Source organism: Dermacentor andersoni, chromosome 6 (genome assembly GCF_023375885.2).
Source record: "Dermacentor andersoni chromosome 6, qqDerAnde1_hic_scaffold, whole genome shotgun sequence".
NCBI lineage: Eukaryota > Metazoa > Arthropoda > Arachnida > Ixodida > Ixodidae > Dermacentor > Dermacentor andersoni.
In genome coordinates, this window is record NC_092819.1 from 172,714,174 (window position 1) to 172,733,594 (window position 19,421).

The window sequence follows — 19,421 nt, forward strand, 5'->3', positions numbered from 1 at the left end:
GACATTATCGTAATTCATGGCGCCCCGCGACAGCTGCTCACTGACCGTGGTCGTAACTTCCTCTCGAAAGTTATCGCCGACATTGTACGTTCCTGCTCCAGTCAACACAAGCTGACTACCTCATATCATCCTCAAACCAATGGCCTGATCGAGCGGTTAAACCGTACTCTTACCGATATGCTGTCCAAGTACGTTTCCAAGGACCACAACGACTGGGACATTGCCCTTCCTTACGTCACATTTGCTTATATTTCTTCCCGGCACGACACCGCCGGATTTTCGCCCTTTTATCTACTCTACGGTCGCAAACCGACCTTGTCCTTGACACGGCACTTCCTCCTGCTTCGATCTCAACAAGCGAGTGTGCGCGCGACGCAATCGACCTCGCCGACCATGCACGCCAGCTTGCCCGTGCTCGACTGACGGACTCGCAAACCACTCAGCAGCGTCAGTACAAGGCCCGCCACCTTGACGTACAGTTTTCGCCTGGTGCGCTCGTGCTCTTGTGGTCGCCCTCTCGTCACGTCGGACTTTCACAAAAGCTCCTTTCGCGATACACAGGGTCCTACCACGTGCTGCGCCAGGCGACGCCTGCGACGTACGAAATCGCTCCTATGAGCTCAACCTCGTCATCCACTCTGGCATCTAGTGATGTCATGCACGTCATTAGGCTCAAGGCCTACTACACTGCTTCCGAGTCCGGCCTTTAGTCGCTTCGGGACGGCGCTTTTGTCGCCGGGGGTAGTGCTACGGAATAGTATTACCAATGACGAAGAGGCGAGCTGTAAGAAGACGACGAAGACGATTGAAGGCTAGCGCGGGCTGTTGCCTCTTGGCCAAGTGCGGCGTATTACGTTGTAGATATACTTGTATATAGCTTTTCATCTGCGTCTTCTTACGTAACAATATCCTGGGAGAATTTCGATGATATTTCGGCAGCAGTAGCGGCGTGTCGTCAAGCGCTAAACCTTTGTTCTGCAAATTGCAGGCATCTACGGAGCATCGTTGACTCACTACGGAACACCAGAGCAAGCCGCCGATTTCCAATGACGGCATCATCGGACTGGGAAAAGCCTGCTATCTGCGGCACTATCGTCATGTTCAACCGGGAGACGTGTTAAGCCAGAACCGACAGAAGCGACGCCCAGCATTGGACGCTACCGAGTATAAGAAGAGCACCGGAGGCGATGTCCTACCATTCTTGGCATCAGTAGCGGCGTGTCGACAAGCGCTAAACCTCTGTTCTGCAAATTGCACGCATCTACGAAGCATCGTTTACTCACTACGGAACACCAGAGCAAGCCCCCGATTTCCAATGACGGCATCGTCGGACTGGGAAAAGCCTGCTATCTGCTGCACTATCCTTATGTTCAACCGGGACACTTGTTAAGCAGGCACCGTCAGAAGCGACGCCCAGCATTGGACGCTACCGAGTATAAGAAGAGCACCGGAAGCGATGTCCTACCATTCTTGGCAGCAGCAGCGGCTTGTCGACAAGCGCTAAACCTCTGTTTTGCAAATTGCAGGTTAGTTAGAACCAGTTTTCTTTAGGTTGTATTTAGTTGCCTCTTGTTCTTGTCGCCACTGCTTCTGCCATTGCTGTATTCCTGTTTTTTTTTTTCTGTGGGTGTGTTTTCCTTGCAAACACGCCACTTTCAGACGACGATGCATGTCCGGGTTGTAAGGACAGTTGTGAAAAAGGCCTGGTGGGCGGAGAATGTTCCTTCATCTACCATTGCAGCAACTGCTCAGGGGTAGCAGAATCAACTTACATATCAAAAAGCGAAGCATGGCGTAAGGGTTGGCATTGCCAAACATGTAAGATAGCTGAGCCGAGAGGTAGCTAAAGCAACAAAACAAAAAAAGAACAAGATGCAGACATAGCGACTGTGCTTCAAGGTATTCATGCAAAACTCGAAAGCCTCATGACACTAAGGACACAGTAGAAAAAATTGAGCATGCAGTGGAAGTGATGTCAGACAAATATGACGAAGTTCTGGTACACATGCGCAATCATGACAAAGAAATATCGCAGCTAAAATAACGAGTAGAATCAATTGAATCTCAAGACCGCGCGACTGAAAAACGACAGATAACTCAAGATCTAAACAACCTTGAATGGCAAAGCAAAAAACTAAATCTCGAGTTCCATGGCATACCCGTCAGTGAAAACGAAGACTTATTGTCAAAAGTTAATGAAGTGGCAGCGGAGCTTCATATTCCAGAAATAACTAGATACGACATTATTGCTTTGCATAGGCTTCCAGCACCTAAAGATAAGATACCAGGTATCATAGCATATTTTGCAAGACAGGATTTGAAGGCTCAGTTTTTACGAAAAAAAAAAACAACTCAACCAGTCAAAAATTAGCTCCTACATTCAGGAAAATTTGACGAAACAGAGCAGGGTATTGCTTGAGGTAACCAGGCGATGGGCTAAAGTGCACGAATTCAAATACGCCTGGCATCGGAACGGCAAAGTTTTTGTCCGCGAGAAAGATGGAACAGTACATCGTGTAAAATGCAAGCAGGACTTAGCCAAGATTAAATAGACTTAGGTTCTTTTTTGTTCCCCTTATTATGGCCTCATACAAAGATTACATTACACCATCCGAATTTAAAGATGTTTGTTGTCTGGAATAAGCCAGTTCACTTAAGCACCTAAATGCCCAGTCCGCTAAGAAAAAATCCGCTCAGCTCGAAATGTTGTTCAGCAACCTTGATTTTGCTTTTGACATCATTATGCTTACGGAGACGTGGTACACAGAAGAAGCTAATGCATTATGCTTACCTATTTGGTGAACCGAACTACCTCTCGTGGAGAAGGTTTGGCAATGATGGCGAAGAAACATCTTGTCTGTGACCAAGTGCCGAATTTTTCATGCGTGCGTGAAGACTATGAAATCCTGTGTTTGACGGTCGACAAAAAAACTATTGAGCGTAGTATACCGGCCTCCGAGCGGAAATGTGCAAAACTTTTTGGTATTTCTAGATTCTTTGATTACTTTTTCAAATGAAAATAAGCTATCTGTGATCATCGGCGGAGATTTTAACATTAATATGCTTGGAGATCTGCCCGCAAAACGGGAATTTGAACAATTATTTAAAGCCTATGGATGTATGCATGTAATTAATAAGCCTACCAGAATTACTCCCACATCTTCTTCGTTGCTTGATATATTTATAACCAACTTGCATGCATCTAATATGAAGGCTGGAATTATGTACACACATATAAGTGATCACTTCGATATATATATATATATATATATGTATATATATGTATATATATATATATATATATATATACATATATATATATATATATATATTTATATATATATATATATATATATATATATATATATATATATATATATATGTGTGTATGTGTGTGTCTGTTTAGATAAACATATGCGTAAAACGAAACCCACACAGCAATACTTTCAAGACTTTTCTTTAACGAATATGGACATTTTCAAATTACAAATTTATGTGTAGATTGGAGTATTGTGCTCAATGAGACAGATGCTGAAAGTGCATTTATTATCTTTATGAGTATGCTTTTAGATGTATATAATAAATGTTTTCCCAAAAAAGTATTTTCGAAGCCAAAGAAGATACGTAAGCCATGGATTACAAAGAAACTTCTCAGACAGATTGACATTACAGATAAACTGTATGCAAAATCCATGGCTACATGCGATCCAGATATATTAACGACCTTTAAAGTATTCCGCAATAACTTAACGAAGGAGATTAGAGCTGCCAGAAATGATCACATTTGCAATTTCTTTCAGAGTTCTGCAGGAAAGACAAACGAAATATGGGAAAAACTAAATACAGTTCTAAATCGCCACAAAAACTTTAGCTTTCTTACAAAGATTGAGCGTAACAATGAAGAGATCACAGGCGCTCGTTTAGCGGAGGAATTTAACAAATACTTTGTTGATCTTAAAGTAGAGCGTCCGACTTATGGGGCACTCGATTATATCAGAACTAAAAACCAGGAATCCCTTTCTTTTAGTCCTGCAGTAGAGCCTGATGTTATTTCGGCGTTCCGATGACTAAATAACAGTAAGAGCAGCGACGCAGACGGTATAAAAGTTGCACCTGTCAAACATTTAATAGAACTAATTTCGCCGGGTCTAACGCACATATTTAATCTGTGCTTTTTACAGGGAGTGTTTACAAAACGATTGCAGGTTGCTAGGGTGACAGTGCTCTATAAAAAGGCGATAAGACTGACATTGGAAGCTACAGACCCCTGTCCATACTCCCTATTTTTTCTAAAGTGCTGGAAAAAGTAATTTACGCCAATATAATGAATTTGTGCGATAAATACGGCATACTTTCCCAGTCACAATTTGGCTTCCGTAAACACAGGTCGACGGAACAGGCTTTGCTGGAGCAGAAAGAATTTACTTTAAATGCCTTTGAAAAAAAAAGGAAGTAGCCTTGGCTGTTTTTGTAGACTTCACAAAAGTGTTTGATTTTCTTAAACATTCGATCTTACTAAAAAAAATTCGATACATATGGGATCCTTGGTAATGCACTGGCACTTTTAGAATCTTATTTAGAAAATCGACAACAGTATGTCTACCTCAAAGGTTTCTCTTCAGATAAAAAAACAATAACATCAGGAGTACCTCAGGGAAGTATCCTTGGACCACTTTTATTTATTATCTATTTGAGTGACATTATATGTATTAATCCGAACGTTAAACATATAATTTATGCCGATGACACGACTATGCTTTTCTCAGCTGCATGTCCGAATGGCTTAATTTCTGAAGCAAATAGCTCACTATTACGTTTGAATGAGTGGTCAAGTGCTAATGCATTAAAAATAAACACGGCCAATACGAAAGCCATGCTTTTACGTCCGAGGAATAAGAGCGTTTTTATAAATACAGATCTTTTGTTAGGCGATTCAAAAATAGAAATACTACGCGCATTCAAAATTCTTGGCGTCGTGTTCAACGAGAACTCAACGTGTGAAGACCACGTGGAACATGTTGTTTCTAAGATTTCATGTGTCGTAGGAGCTACGTACATTAAAAAAGAGATACTGCCTGCGCAGGTCAAGGTTATTCTTTACAATACATTATTTCACTCTCATATTAATTATGCACGCATAGTTTGGGGAACTACGGCTGTTACAAATTTACGTAAAATTTTTACAATGCAAAAACCAATCTTGCGACATGTTATCGTCGTTCCTCGACATCACCCATCTCTGCCTTTGTTTGAAAAGTTGGAAATTATGAAAATTACTCACATGTATCTATACCGTCTGTGTTTAGCATATAAAAAGGATGTGAAAGAAAACATAAACTTTCTCTCAGCTTTAGCCTCTCTGTCAAAGAAAGCTCCTTTATACGATACATGTAGTAGCGAAATTTGGAACGTAGAGACGTGTAGAACTACCTATGGACAGCAAATGATGAAAAGAAAACTGCCAGAATTATTGAATTTTTGTCACAGACGTGCTATACTGCTAGAACATACATCAAAACAGCAATTAAAATTGTTCTTTTCTACCTAAGTTGTATTTCCCTGAACATTTTTCTCGTTTGTATAAATTGGTATGCATATCAAGTTTCTGTTTGTCTTCGGATGTGCTTCCTCAACTCTTCTTTTCATTGTGATATTTGGTGATGAATGTTCGTGATATACCATTATGCAGATGTCAATAAGCCGTTGTTGTGCGTATGGTGTTTACATATGTCTTCCAGCACTGTCCTGTAAACGTAATGTCATTGCTACAGTTACATGTCCACACGTTTGGGAATGTGCATATTTATATGCCACAAAGATGCTTGTAGGTATAGGTATTATTTTTGTACAATTAAAAAATATGTTTTTATTTCTTGTCGGTAGCAGAACTGTCTGCCTTTATGGAATGTATTTTTTTTCTTTGTGGGGCGGGAACTGGTCAAGCTGTCTGTTTCAGCTTTCTTTCCCTTACGTCCCCCATCACGCTGATGGAAAAACACTAAAGGTTATTATTATTATTATTATTATTATTATTATTATTATTATTACTATTATTATCAATATTATTATTATTATTATATAAATCTGTTGCTGCAGAGTGAATTGATTGGCAATTCCAATGAAGAATTTTGAGGACACCTATGGTTGCGAAAGTATGCACTCAGTAACTGCCTTACTTAAAATACTTTCCTTTAAGAAATCTTCCTTTGTAACGCTGTCTTTCACATGTTTCTTTTTATTTGACTGAGAGTTATGGCTTTTTTTGACAAAGGGGATCTACATCGTTTTAATGATCGAGGATCCATGTCCATTTCATCTGCTCCTTGTTTGTTATCATTGAAGCCTGGGCATTGGCTCTGGTAGACATTGACAGATGGGCCTACAATTTGGGCGTCTTGAGACGGGAAATTGGCGGTTACTTCTTCATTTGAAGGACGTGGACAGTCACTTGTTTGAGATGTTATAGCAACTGCTGTTGTTGTTCCGAATATCTGCACCATCTGGCCAGTTAGAATTTGTGTCAATGACTACACATGTTTCCGGCTAGGCGCTCCATTGCTTTTTCCATTGCCCTTTCGACAGCATCAGCAATAGAAAGTGAGTCGCATCCGTTGCTGCCGCCTGGCGGGCTGTGACGCCTGCCGTATCCCTATGTCCTAACGTGAATTTCAGTTACGGCTTGTCTACAGAAACATCTTTCAACGATTTCCAGGATTTGAATTTCCCGTGCCTTTGCTGAGCAATTAGAATAATCAGCAGAGTGCGAGTCATTGCAGAGGCAGCACCGTTCTTCATAATTCATAACATAAACACAACCTACAGACATGATAGCTCTTGGACTGTAATTTGACTATACGAGAAAACATAAGTTGGTTACGCGATAACTAAAGTAAGCCACTTTTCCAGCGTTTTCACAATTTACAGACCGATCGCCGTGTTCGCCATTTGCACGCGCCGGCGCGCGGTTGTCTCAGGGGCCACGCAACGGCGCGCCCGGTTCCTCGCAATACCTCCAGCTGGCTCGCGTCTCCGCCAGATCGGCAGACTTTAGACATTGTGGCGAATGCGCGTGCTTTTCGGGGCTCCGTGGCGGCAACGAAATCATAAGTTTTTGTGCATGCTTTGAGCATGCTTCTGTTTTTGATATGCTGAATTTTTTTTCAACTAGTAATTGGGTGGTTTTTCTTTTTTTGTCTCTCGCATTTCGTGTGCACAGCTGTTTTTCGTGTACATTTGGTTTTGCAGGATGGTTAGAGCGTCCTTTAGCGCCACGTGCTTAAACTCGTGCAGCCGGGTGGGAGGTTGGGTGTTTGTAGCCTTTAAATGGTAGCTTGGAGGTGGCAAGACTAATAGCTATTAGTGGTTTTACTGTGCTTGTTTTGGTAGGAAAGCGACAGCGTGGCGGCATGGTTGAGCGCATGCGAGAGCGTGTCCTACCTGGATTTCTGCGGCATTGATTGCTTTTGAAACAGTGGTGAGAGTTGCTTAGGGACATTTTGAGTATTTCGATCCTGTGCGTATCAGTTTTTGCTAAAAGGCACGTGCTCTGCATTACTATAGTATTATAGTATTTGCATGAGAAAAAGCCGTGCAATACATGGCAAGAAATCAGGGAAAGCGGGCAGTGCGCGGAGCGTCCCTCAATGCAGATGAGGGGTGGACGAGAATGGAAAGTCAATCCAGTCAACCGGCACACACTGTGATATCGATACTAGGCAGCAGAAAGTGGAGGCTTTCTAGGAAGAGCTTGTCAAACAAGAGGAAGAGCTAAAATTAGCTAAATAGGGAGCGTGATGCACGGAAGGTAGTTGAAAAAAAGACTCGAAGCAGCCGGGGAAAAGCTGAACAGGGCCGCCATTGGGAACGAGAAACTGCATGACAATGGAACGCAGTCCCCCGAAGGGACAGGAGAGGGAGGGCTAGCAAAGTAAGTGGAATGCGTGCAACGTGGTGAAGGGTTAGCTGCAAAGAGCGGCGCCTACCTTGAGGCCGCCACGCGGAAAAAGGAGGAGCACAAGGAACAATGTCCATTGTCGAGTCCGAATAGCGCGGAAAAGGACAAAGGCAAGCAGGGAGAGGTAGGAGAAAGCGAAAGGGTGATTATCGCCGGCGACTCAAACCTGGGTAGTTGTTCAGAACCAATTTGAGTTAGAGGGGGAAAGGCGATAAAATAGTGGCAGTAGGGGCATTTCCAGGGCGGACACTGGCTTATGTCATGGAGCGAGCAAAAGAAAAGCTCGCGGAAAATGGTCACGTGTGCAGCCTTGTCAGAGTAGGAGGTGGGCTATATGACGTCCTAAACAGAAAGGGGCAGGACTAGCCCAGCGCTTGGCGAAGGGGGTGGATGACTTGCGCGACCTAGGCCCTCAGGTGCAGATCGTGGTGGGCGCGATGCCGAAGGTGCCTGTACGTGACAGTCATGTACAAAAATGGCCAGGCTTAGCTTGGTTAAGCCCAGAATGCGTTGCATATTGCGCGCGAGTTGGGGCCCAGCTTTTCCTCCGGCTGTCGTGAAGTCACGTCACGTGGTTGCGCTAAAGGTCAATGGTGGCTGCCCGGCCGCGCCCAAGGGCTGAACTGAGTGATTGCAATATGCAACGCATAAAACTCTAGTGTAGGGGTATGAGCCACTATGATGGCTCATACCCCCAATGGTGGCTGCGCGGCCGCGTCCAAGGGCTGAACTGAGTGATTGCAATATGCAACGCATAAAAAGACGTACCGGCACCTAATGAGGCGATATGGACAATTAGCCAAAAGAAAGCATTCGAGGCTGTCGAAGTAAACATGAAAGTGAGGTGTGGTGGTTTTAAACGAGACGGGATCCACTTCAATTACAGGCTGGCACGAAAAGTGGGCTGGCGACTTGGTGGCCGCACTGTTGCTTTTTTGGGGGGTCCACAGGTACTCAGGAGGACAGAGTAGGTAGTAATGAAGAAGGTCCCCTTGGGAACCTCAGAACAGCATCGCAGTCGATAACAGAGAAAGGACGAAAGCAAGAAAGAGAGCTCGCCATGCAATAAGCTACATAAACATGCAGGACGGCAGAAGAAAGGAAAAGAGGGCAGAGATTGAGGAATGCAGAATTGGAATGCTTATCCATCAGGGAGCCAAACAGAAAAGAGTAAATTCAACATGTCAAGAACACCTTTGGTTATGAGGTACAATGAGTGGGAAACAAAACTTGGCTGGGCTTTACGTATTTGTGGACCGGAATTAATTGTACAGAGAAGCACAAAGAGTTAGTGGAATGCATAAGCACTGGTAATAAGGGTTCCGGGAATGGTGCTGAAATTATGCTATTAGTTGACATGAATGCCCGCATACAGCATTTAGATTGCTACACCGACAACAACGGGACGCCAATGCTAGATCTATGTGAGCAACATAACCTCGTTATCGCGAATACAGGGCCTAAGTGTGAAGGGCTCATCACGTGGGAAGCGGGAAACCGGCAATCAACCATTGATTACTGTCTAATGACAGAAGGAATACATATGTTGAGAGAAATGGTCATTGATGAGGAAGGGTATAGTAGCATAGGGAGTGACCATTAACACATCATTTCGAAAATGGATATGTAGTTGGGAAAGATAGAAAGGAGTGCAAAATTGCCAATATAAATTTGAACTCTGAACAAATATCAAATACAGTCCCTAGAACTGAGGAAGAACTTGGTAAATGGCCAAATTAAGAGTGGCAATACAGTAAGGTTCTAAGTGTAATAACGACAGAAATACGGAAAGAGAAATATATTTCTTGGAAAACAAAAAAATAACGATAAGATGGTGGAACAGGCAGATACGAGAAGCGATCGCCGTACGACATAAAGCATCGCGAGAGCACAGGCAGGCAAAGAAGGCGTAGTTGCCGTAGGATGAAGTAACCAGTAAATGGGAAATATACCAGGAGAAAAAGTCTATGGTTCAAATACTGGTGCACGCAAAATTAAAAGGTGATAGTGAACATTGGTTGTCAGAAATACGTGAGAAAAAGAAGGCCGCACCTATAACATTTTGAAACCACATAAAATTATTAGGCAGCAAGTCAACAACAACACAACATTTCCTTGGCGAAGATGAAAACAGGCTGGAAGGAGAAGCGGCTATAAATTACACCCGAAAAATAAGAGCCTAATTTTCGCAAGGCAATGAGAAGGTTTTATTTGAAGAAAAAAAGAAGAGCATGAAAGAGACCCAGGTGGAAAAGAAGCTGGTGCTGACAAATTTCAACTAGAAGGCAGCCGAAGTGAAAATTCCTAAGCGCACTGCCACTGGGGTAGACGAAGTTCCCGTTAGGCTGATTAATGAACTAGGACCAAAAAGTAAGCAACCTCTGGGGAAAGCAGTGCAAAAAACATAAAAGATAGACGAATACCAGACAGTTGGCAACAAAGTAGAAAGAATTAATTTATAAAGGTAAGAGGGAGGAAGATAGAATTCACTCGTATAGGACGTGGACCGTTTCATCGTTAATATACAGTCTAGCAATGCTGGCAATCGAATCTTCAAGTACGGGCACAGGATACTTGCATTTTGAGAGAACTTCAGTATGACTTCGGAATAGGTAGGCGTTTAGATGATAACATATTTGCTCTGACTCAGTATATTGAAATATGAAAAGTAGAAAGCAGAACCACTAGATGGTGGCCTTTTTAGACATTACAGGAGCCTATGACAACGTAGAGCGCAACATATTGTGGGATATTCTGGAAGGGGAACGCTTAGGTGACGATTGTCTACAGCTTTCCAAAGAGATTTACTTAGAAAATACCGTTTGCGTTGAATGGGGAAGTATGAGCAGCGAGGAGAAAGTTCATATCAATAAGGGACTGAGGCAGGGGAGCCTTTTATCCCCACTGCTGTTTATGATGTACATGGTGAGAAGGAATATCGGCTTTAATCTCTGATAGAAACAGGCGTGTACAGTAGTAGAGCAGCAGCTTCCAGGTTTATATTATGTGGACCACAGTGTGTTGCTAGCGAACAAGCAAAGTGATCTGCAACATCTGGCTAATGTTTGTGGACAGGAAGGCAACAATTTAGGTTTCAAATTTAGCGTTAGAAAAGCAGGTGTTACGGTAATAAATGAGAACATTGAACAGACAGTGGTGATACAGGCCCAGGAAATACCCCGGGTAGCAGAATATAAATACATTGGTATATGAATAAACTATGGCAATAGATATATGGAAAGACAGGAAAAAACTATAACAGTGAAGGGGAATAGAAATGGCATACAATAGGTCCGAGGTGCTCCGAGGTATGTTGAAAGGTGTAATGGTTCCAGGACTTGCTTTTGGAAATGTGGTTGTTTGCTTTAAATCATGGGTACAATCGGGACTCGATGGGAACCAAAGGTCAGTGGGTCGCCTCGCACTGGACGCTCACGGGAAGACTACGAATGAAGCTGTGCAGGGTGATATAGGCTGGACTAGGTTTGAAGTGAGGGAAGCTCTTAGCAAAATCGAGTATGAAGAATGACTGAGGAATATGGAAGAAAGTGAATGGGCTTGGAGAGTGTTGAGGTATCTGTACAGATAAAAACATTGATTCACAGTGCAGGAAAATAACTAGGTAGCTTACCAGCAAGTATACGGCCTGTAGGGTGGGCAACACAGCAAGAAAGAACGTCAAGCGGAAAGTCAGAGAGGCTGAAATAATCTCATGCGTGGCGGTAGTAGAAAATAAACCTGCCATGAGTAACTACTTAAGAGGAATAAACTAAATCAGGAAAGAAACGATTGCTCATAACTCAAAGGGAAGCTCACTACTTTTCGAAGTGAGATTGGGATGCCTTAGAACAAGCACCTATAGAGCGAAATATAAGAAGGAAGAAGAAGCATGCGCTTGCTGTACTAAAGCTAGGAAAACTATAGAGCATATGTGAAGACGTCTACCAAGCGGTCCGTTTAGGCACCACTGGCCTCGTTGAAGCACTTGGGTTCAGCGAGAGCAGTGGAAAAATAAACATGTCCGCATTAGGGGTTAGTAAGAGGCAAATGGAAGATTGATGGAAGAAAAGTAGGGAAACGACAAAAAACAGACGCACAAAAGCACAGTTCCCAATTGGGGGTTAGAAAATTTGGTTGTGCGAGTTCATAGTCTTTTTGTTTCTTTTTTATTGTTTACCCTAGGTAGGACATTAGGGGCGTGATCTTGTAAGCGTTCCAAAATAGAACGGACCGCCTCCGTTCTAAACGTCACGAAATAGGCGGTTCGCAGTGTTCGCGAGAACGAGAGGAAGCAAACAGCCAATGAGCGAAGTGGAAGCCTGCGTCACGCTTTTGACGTCTGCTTGGGGACCGTATAATATATTGAGAAGCGTTTGCAACATGTTGAGAAATATTTTGCTATTATGAGTGAGTAGCAAAATGTGTTGGTGTTGCTTTTCAAAGATTCAATTTGGTATGGAAAATGACTGAAACAAAATATTGCGGTTAATGTCTTCAAATGGCGCTAGGTGGTGTCGCAGTTTTGCGAAACGTTTAGTGATGGCGCTAGCTACCACCCCGTTCCACGCACACGGCGCGAATTTTGAAGCGGTTGGTTCAGTCGTTCAGTTGAAGCCATGGCGCTTAACGTAGAAGCACCGACGAAGAGCCGCGCGTGTCGGAGGCTCAGAAGGAGACGGTGGTCGCCTTCATGGAAGCGCATCCCCAGCTGGCTATAAGATCCAGCGAGCTGGGGCCGCGCTTCACTGCTGGCGACCGCCGACGGCTGTGGCAGCAGCTAGCCGACCAGCTCAACACTCAAGGCCCCGTCGTGAAAACCACCGAGCAGTGGCAAGAGTGGTGGCGGAAGCAGGTGTTCGAGGCCCGCCGCAACGCTGCCGCACTTGCCCAAGAACAAAGGTTAGTGACCGTCCAATGGCCTGGGCGATTTGTCCTTCGACATTGGCGTGTATTTTCAGAAGCACAGGAGGGGGGCGGCTAAATGGCTTTCATGGCCGAGTCCTGGAGCTCACCGGGACGGTCCGCCTCCATGGTGTGACCGACCTCCCCTACCAAGAGGTAAGCACACTGCCGCCGTAATATCATGGGTGCCTGAATGGTGCCGGTTTAGAGTTTGCCATTATCTGTAAGTGCTACCTTTAGCAGAACGCGACACCGTTGGTGAACAGGAAAATAGCGTAGGAGAGAACGGAAAAGCAGGTAGGTTAATCAACTAGAATCTCAGTTGGCTGCGTTTTCGGGAAATGGGGGGTTAAGTGATTAACACAGAATTAAAATGCCTTCGCGGAAGTGCACGAGGATGGTAACACATGGGATCATTAAGCACTCAATAATTGCACAATATTTTCGCAAATTAGTACGAAAACTTGCAACGTAGGCATTGTAACAAATAGCCACGCTTATGACATTTTCCAGCAGGCTGACGTCCCCACCTGCGCGATGGAAGTCGTCGTCCAAGACGAGGCTGCGGGCGTGAGCACAGCGACACGTAAGCATCAGAGGAATGAGTGTTTTAATTATCGCCAATTGTGTGTGCAGTTCGTAAACATTAATGTGTTTACTCTACAGCGGCAGAGGATCCACCGCGCGGCGCGGCGCCTACCGAAAGGGTGGCCGCTGCACCTGGTAAGTTATTGATCCTCAAGCTGTTAAATAAAATGAGCTCTTGTATTTTACCGAACTAGCCCAATAAGCCATAACATGGCCATAGCCACTTTTATTCGTACCATAAAATGCAGTGCAACTGTAGAAAATGCTGTATGTTTTCAGTGTTGCAGCACCCTGCTCGGCCACCACGTCGACAGCGACCGCGACGGGTGGATACCCTGACGACGATGTCGTCGCAGTGCGCCCGCAGCCTGGAACAGGGCGACGAGGTACTGCAGGTTGGTAGGCCCTTTGGTGTCATTTTACATGAAGGACATAAATATTCTTTATGCTTTGTTATAAGTAAATCATGAATCTGAAAAACAAATCAGCTTGGGATGTAAACAAGAAATATGCGTTGTATAGAGGGCTCGGTAACGTGTCTTGCCAACGATCAGCCGCCGGACGAAAAGTTGGTTAGCCCTGAAAAGGGCTGTTTGATGGTGAGAGATGCATTAGAGTAGATGACGGAAGAGTAGTTCCAGCAGGTCTTTGTCTGTCCAAACGAAGAGGGCATATCTTGTACGCGACGCTTGACACTGCCAAAGGATGCCATCAGGCCAGTGGCTCTTCAGCAGAGAGGGAATCGTTGTGCACGTTGCAATTCTTCACAACAGCAGCTTGCAGCCGTGAGCTGGTTGCGAGTAATCAGCAACTGATGCGAACGGTTCCACCATGATTATTCATTCCAGGTGCTGCGCAGAATCGAGGCCTCCACAACCCGCCTCGCTGTCGCGGCAGAGCGGACGGCAGCAGCCCAGGAGGGGATCCTGGAGCAGGTGCGCGCCATAGCGCAGGACATCACTGAGCACCTGCAGCAAGCGAGACATTAATTTATCATTTTATTCATTTGTTTCACCAGTTCCGTTTGTTATGTTTATTTATTGTTTGAGTTTGCTTTGAGTAATAGAGGAGGATTTTTTGGTTGAGAGGTGCAATGCGCGCACCCATTTTTGTTCTGTTGTATTTGCCTCTTTCTATTTATGCTTATCCAGCTGCAATGCCAGCGTGCTTTCTTTATTTACACATTTCGAAGGCGCCTAGTCATTCACACTGGAATCGTTACAAATAGTTGTCGATTTCTGTGTATGGGTTTTGTAATGCGATATTTATATTGCTTCACTGTGTTGTAGCTTACTGCACTCATTATGAAGCGTTACCGCATAGTGTTTGCACTGTGATATTTTCATTTCGGCACAGTGAGGCTAAGGTGCAACGACTACAATGTCTTTTTTTCAGAGCACCAAACTAGTCACTCTTTAAGTTGCATAGTTTCAAAATGAAAATGACCATCATTGCACCACACCAGTGATTGGTTTCCTCTAGTCTTCGTTCCAAGGGAGTCATTGCAAGAATAACTTTCACGCATGACACTTTCTGGGTGCTGTGAGATTGCAGAGCCAATTATTCATGTTTTATGTAACATGTTTCATCACAGCTGGCAAGTGCACTCAGCTTTTTACAACTATGATTCACCTGTTTAGCATCGCACTACAATTGCTGCCGAGAAATGAATGCTTCTAGTCAGTGACTCATAACACTGACAAGGGAATGGACATACCTGGGATAGTCATACTTTCTTGCAAGGTCACGTAAATGTAATTGCAAGTTTTACATGCCGTGGTGAAAAAGAATTGTGTGATGCTGATGTTGCAATGTTGTCACCTGCTTTGCTACCTGAAGCATATTGTACTACAAGGTTTGTGATGTACTTGTCATCATAGAGTGTGATAAAGTTGACCTATCTATTTTTTGCACTTTTACGTTAATTTACATCTACCCATTTGGACATGATGTGACGAGTATAATGCTGTCATTACACTCGGCGTTACATTTTGTTTGTGTTTGAATCCGCATTCATTACGCGTTACTTGCTTGCCTCGCCTGCGTATTCATGCTTGCACAGAAGTTTTGATACACCTAGCACAAGAGATGGCTAGCAAGCATATTGCCTCGCTCCTACCAATGTACACTGAGCGTCCGAATGCACAGGATGCGGCGGTTGCGTTCATTCTGGTGTGTTTTATGAAAATTTTGCGCACCTTTTGCTGATGGTGACCATGAGTACAGAGTGCCAATCATATGTACTGTTTCCATCAAGTCTGTCATGACTATGATGGGTCAAGGGATGTTTTTATTTCATATTTCATGTGATATTTAAAGAAAAGGCTGCACTTTCACGTTGCTACCGCGTTTCATGTTCCACTAGGAAAGAAGTACTTTGTGATGTGCATATTGCATAAGACAATGCTAGCTTGGCAGCAGCAGCGAATGCAGTTCTTCACAGGTGAAGGGGCATGAAGCATTGCCTTACGACTGCTTCGCGAGTACTACTGTTAATAAGTGGCAGCCTTGGAGACTCTTGCATAGTGGCGAGGGTACAATTGTTTCCACGGTCGTGGCATTCTATTTAAAGGATTCTTTGTATAAGTGTACTTCATCATCATCATCCTGGTTACGCCCACTGCAGGGCAAAGCCTCTCCCATACTTCTCCAACTACCCCGGTCATGTAGTCCCTGCAAACTTCTTAATCTCATCCGCCCGCCTAACTTTCTGCCACCCCCTGCTACGCTTCCCTTCCCTTGGAATCCATTCCGTAACTCTTAATGACCATCGGTTATCTTCCCTCCTCATTACGTGTCCTGCCCATGCCCATTTGTTTTTCTTGATTTCAACTAAGATATCATTAACTCGTGGTTGTTCCCTCACCCAATCAGCTCTTTTATTATCCCTTAACGTTACACCTATCATTCTTCTTTCCACAGCTCGTTGCGTCGTCCTCAATTTAAGTAGAACCCTTTTCGTAAGCCTCCAGGTTTCTGCCCCGTACGTGAGTACTGGTAAGACACAGCTCTCTTACACTTTTTGCTTGAGGGATAATGGCAACCTGCTGTTCATGATCTGCGAATGTCTGCCAAACGCACTCCAACCCATTCTTATTCTTCTGATTATTTCACTCTCATGATCCGGATCAGCAGTCACTACCTCTCCTAAGTAGATGTATTCCCTTACCACTTCCAGTGCCTCGCTACCTATCGTGAACTGCTGTTCCGTTCCGAGACTATTAAATATTACTTTAGTTTTCTGCAGATTAATTTTTAGTCCCACCCTTCTGCTCTGCATCTCCAGATCAGTGAGCATGCATTGCAGTTGGTCCCCTGAGTTACTAAGCAAGGCAATATCATCAGCGAAGCGCAAGTTACTAAGGTATTCTTCATTTACTCTTATGCCCAATTCTTCCCAATCCAGGTCTCTGAATACCTCCTGTAAACACGCTGTGAATAGCATTGGAGAGATCGTATCTCCCTGCCTGACGCCTTTCTTTATTGGGATTTTGTTGCTTTCTTTACGGAGGACTACAGTGGCTGTGGAGCCGCTATAGATATTTTTCAGTATTTTTACATATGGCTCGTCTACACCCTGATTCCGCAATGCCTCCATGACTGCTGAGGTTTCGACTGAATCAAACGCTTTCTCGTAATCAACGAAAGCTATATATAATGGTTGGTTATATTCCGCACATTTCTCTATCACCTGATTGATAGTGTGAATATGGTCTATTGTTGAGTAGCCTTTACAGAATCCTGCCTGGTCCTTTGGTTGACGGAAGTCTAAGGTGTTCCTGATTCTATTTGCAATTACCTTAGTAAATACTTCGTAGGCAACGGACAGTAAGCTGATCGGTCTATAATTTTTCAAGTCTTTGGCGAAACGAAGTGTACTTCGTTTGTGTTTAAATTATCATCTGTCGGATGTGTGGATTGGGAACACTGACCATTCGTATGGAGGTGCACTTGTGGTGTATACAAATTTTTAAATGTATTTTCCGCTGTACAAACACACCCCTGTGATACCCTAAGGGCACTGCACTTTGTATAAACAAATTATGTATTATGAAAACTCACCATTCCTGTGTCCTTCAGAAAAGGTTGACAACTGCGCTGCGCTGCTGCCTTCCTCTGAGGAACACGTCTTGTGGTGCCAGCACCTGGATGTCTCCTGGCTCCTCTGGCTCCTCAGCTGGTGGCACTTCCCCACCATAATCCTCCAATGTCCAGTCGCCCGCGTCCAAGGCAATGTTATGGAGAGCAACGCATGCATAAATGATTCGCGCTGCTCTATCGGGGCTGTACAGCAGTGTCCGAAAGCGCTGCAAGCAGCGGAACTTGCTTTTCAACACCCCGATACATCTCTCCACAACATTGCGCATGGATGCGTGCTCCTGGTTGTAGTGGCCTTCAGAGCTGGTGCCGGCATGGCTGCCAGGTACTGGAACAAGCAGCCATGGCTCGAGAGGATATCCTGAGTCTCCTATTGCAGAAAGTGACAGCTGAGTGCTCTGCCCTAGTTAGGGGTACGCATTACGAATACTAACCAAGCAGATACTCGCCAGGCTGCAGTTGTGCGGCTAGGCGTGCACGCAGTGGGTTACGCTGCCACACCCAAGAGTCGTGGCACGAACCAGGGAACCGGGGGTCCACAACAAGAATGCGAAGTTCCGCGTTGCCAACCTGCAATGGGGAGCAATACAAAATAGCGCTGCAGATATGCTCAAAATCCGTTTTGCCATTCATATGCACAAAAGAATACACGTACGCTGATACAAGTAGCAGACTGTTTCAGCCATAGGCGTGCACAGGGTCTTGCAATTGGGGGGGGGTGGCAATGCGCCACCCACCCCCCTTATGTGGACGCCTATGGTTCGCACTACTTGATAGCTAAATGAAAACTCGAGGCCCGATATTGCGCAAGAACCTCCATACGAGACAAAGCCAGCCCATGCAATGGTTGTAAGTACTTGCGTGTTCAAAATGCTTCCATCGTGTCTTCCCTACAGTGTATCCATTTCTGCTACGACTGCTGCCCATTTAAAACACAATTTTGGAACGGCAGACTGATTATCCACAACACATGGCACTCATCATTACTCCCGACATGTCAGATTTCAACGAGCTCGTAAACAGTTCCCCGCATGTCCTCTTTTAATCGTTACATTACTTGTTATGCCAGCTTGGGCATTAAACCGAACAATTGCAACTATGGTCGAGTAAAAATGGCAACCACAGTTTGAAGTAAAACATTCCAACGGTACTTACGACCATGACGTTTAGGGCGTAATAACCCTTCCTCGACATGAAGCTCGCCGTGTCAGCCGGGCTGAGTCCCTCTGGCATCATAATGGCGATCAATGTGCCATCGACGCACGCTAGCACGCCTGGAATGGCGCCGCGTCGCGCAAACGCCGCCTTTGCCTCATCCTTGGCAGCCGGTGTCAATGGAAAGTCCACCAACTTTCGCCGGGCAGACACGGAAATGATGGCCTCCGTCACCTCGTGAATGGTGCTGCTCACGGCCGACTGTGCCATGCCTACGTGTTCCTCGCGACCAACGCTCCTCTGGAAGCTTCCGGTGTCGAAGAATCGCAGCGCGCACAACACTTTCCTTTCTGTGGAAAGGCCACTGGCTCGCTGGCATCCAATGATAGGGTCAAGCTCGTCGCACAAGCTACGCACTGTTCGTTTGGACAGACGAAAATACTGCCGGAACTCTTCTTCCGTCAACTCTTCAAATGCATCATCTACCTCGGGTCGTCGTCTCTGCGCGACTGCACCAGCCGCACAGGCGACACGAAAAGGCACGGCAGAGAAAAACGCCATGTCCTCCAACTGTTGGGAGCGCGGAATCGGATTGAACCGGATACGAAAGATGCTAACTGTCCCAAGCGCTTACGTTCTAATCCAATCCAAGCCGTCTGGTAGCCATTCTAATCCGTTCTATCGCTCCGGACGGACTCTCCGTCCGTTCCGTGGCGTTCGTCCG

The 19,421-nt window shown here is 44.8% G+C and overlaps 1 protein-coding gene and 2 long non-coding RNA genes across 3 annotated transcripts in view; 2 read left to right on the plus strand and 1 right to left on the minus strand.

The window, feature by feature from the left end:
* The window catches only part of LOC129382702 (uncharacterized), a 674,466-nt gene that overhangs the window by 134,301 nt on the left and 520,744 nt on the right, over nt 1-19,421 (plus strand). The window lies entirely within an intron of this gene.
* On the plus strand, nt 13,289-14,111 carry LOC129382705 (uncharacterized). The gene is made up of 3 exons (XR_008610754.1): nt 13,289-13,442; nt 13,523-13,579; nt 13,724-14,111. It is a non-coding gene; the product is annotated as an uncharacterized lncRNA (long non-coding RNA).
* Nucleotides 14,283-18,101, minus strand: LOC126523439 (uncharacterized). Its single transcript, XR_008610751.1, has 3 exons — nt 17,977-18,101; nt 17,507-17,912; nt 14,283-14,412 (listed from the first exon to the last, which is right to left on the minus strand). It is a non-coding gene; the product is annotated as an uncharacterized lncRNA (long non-coding RNA).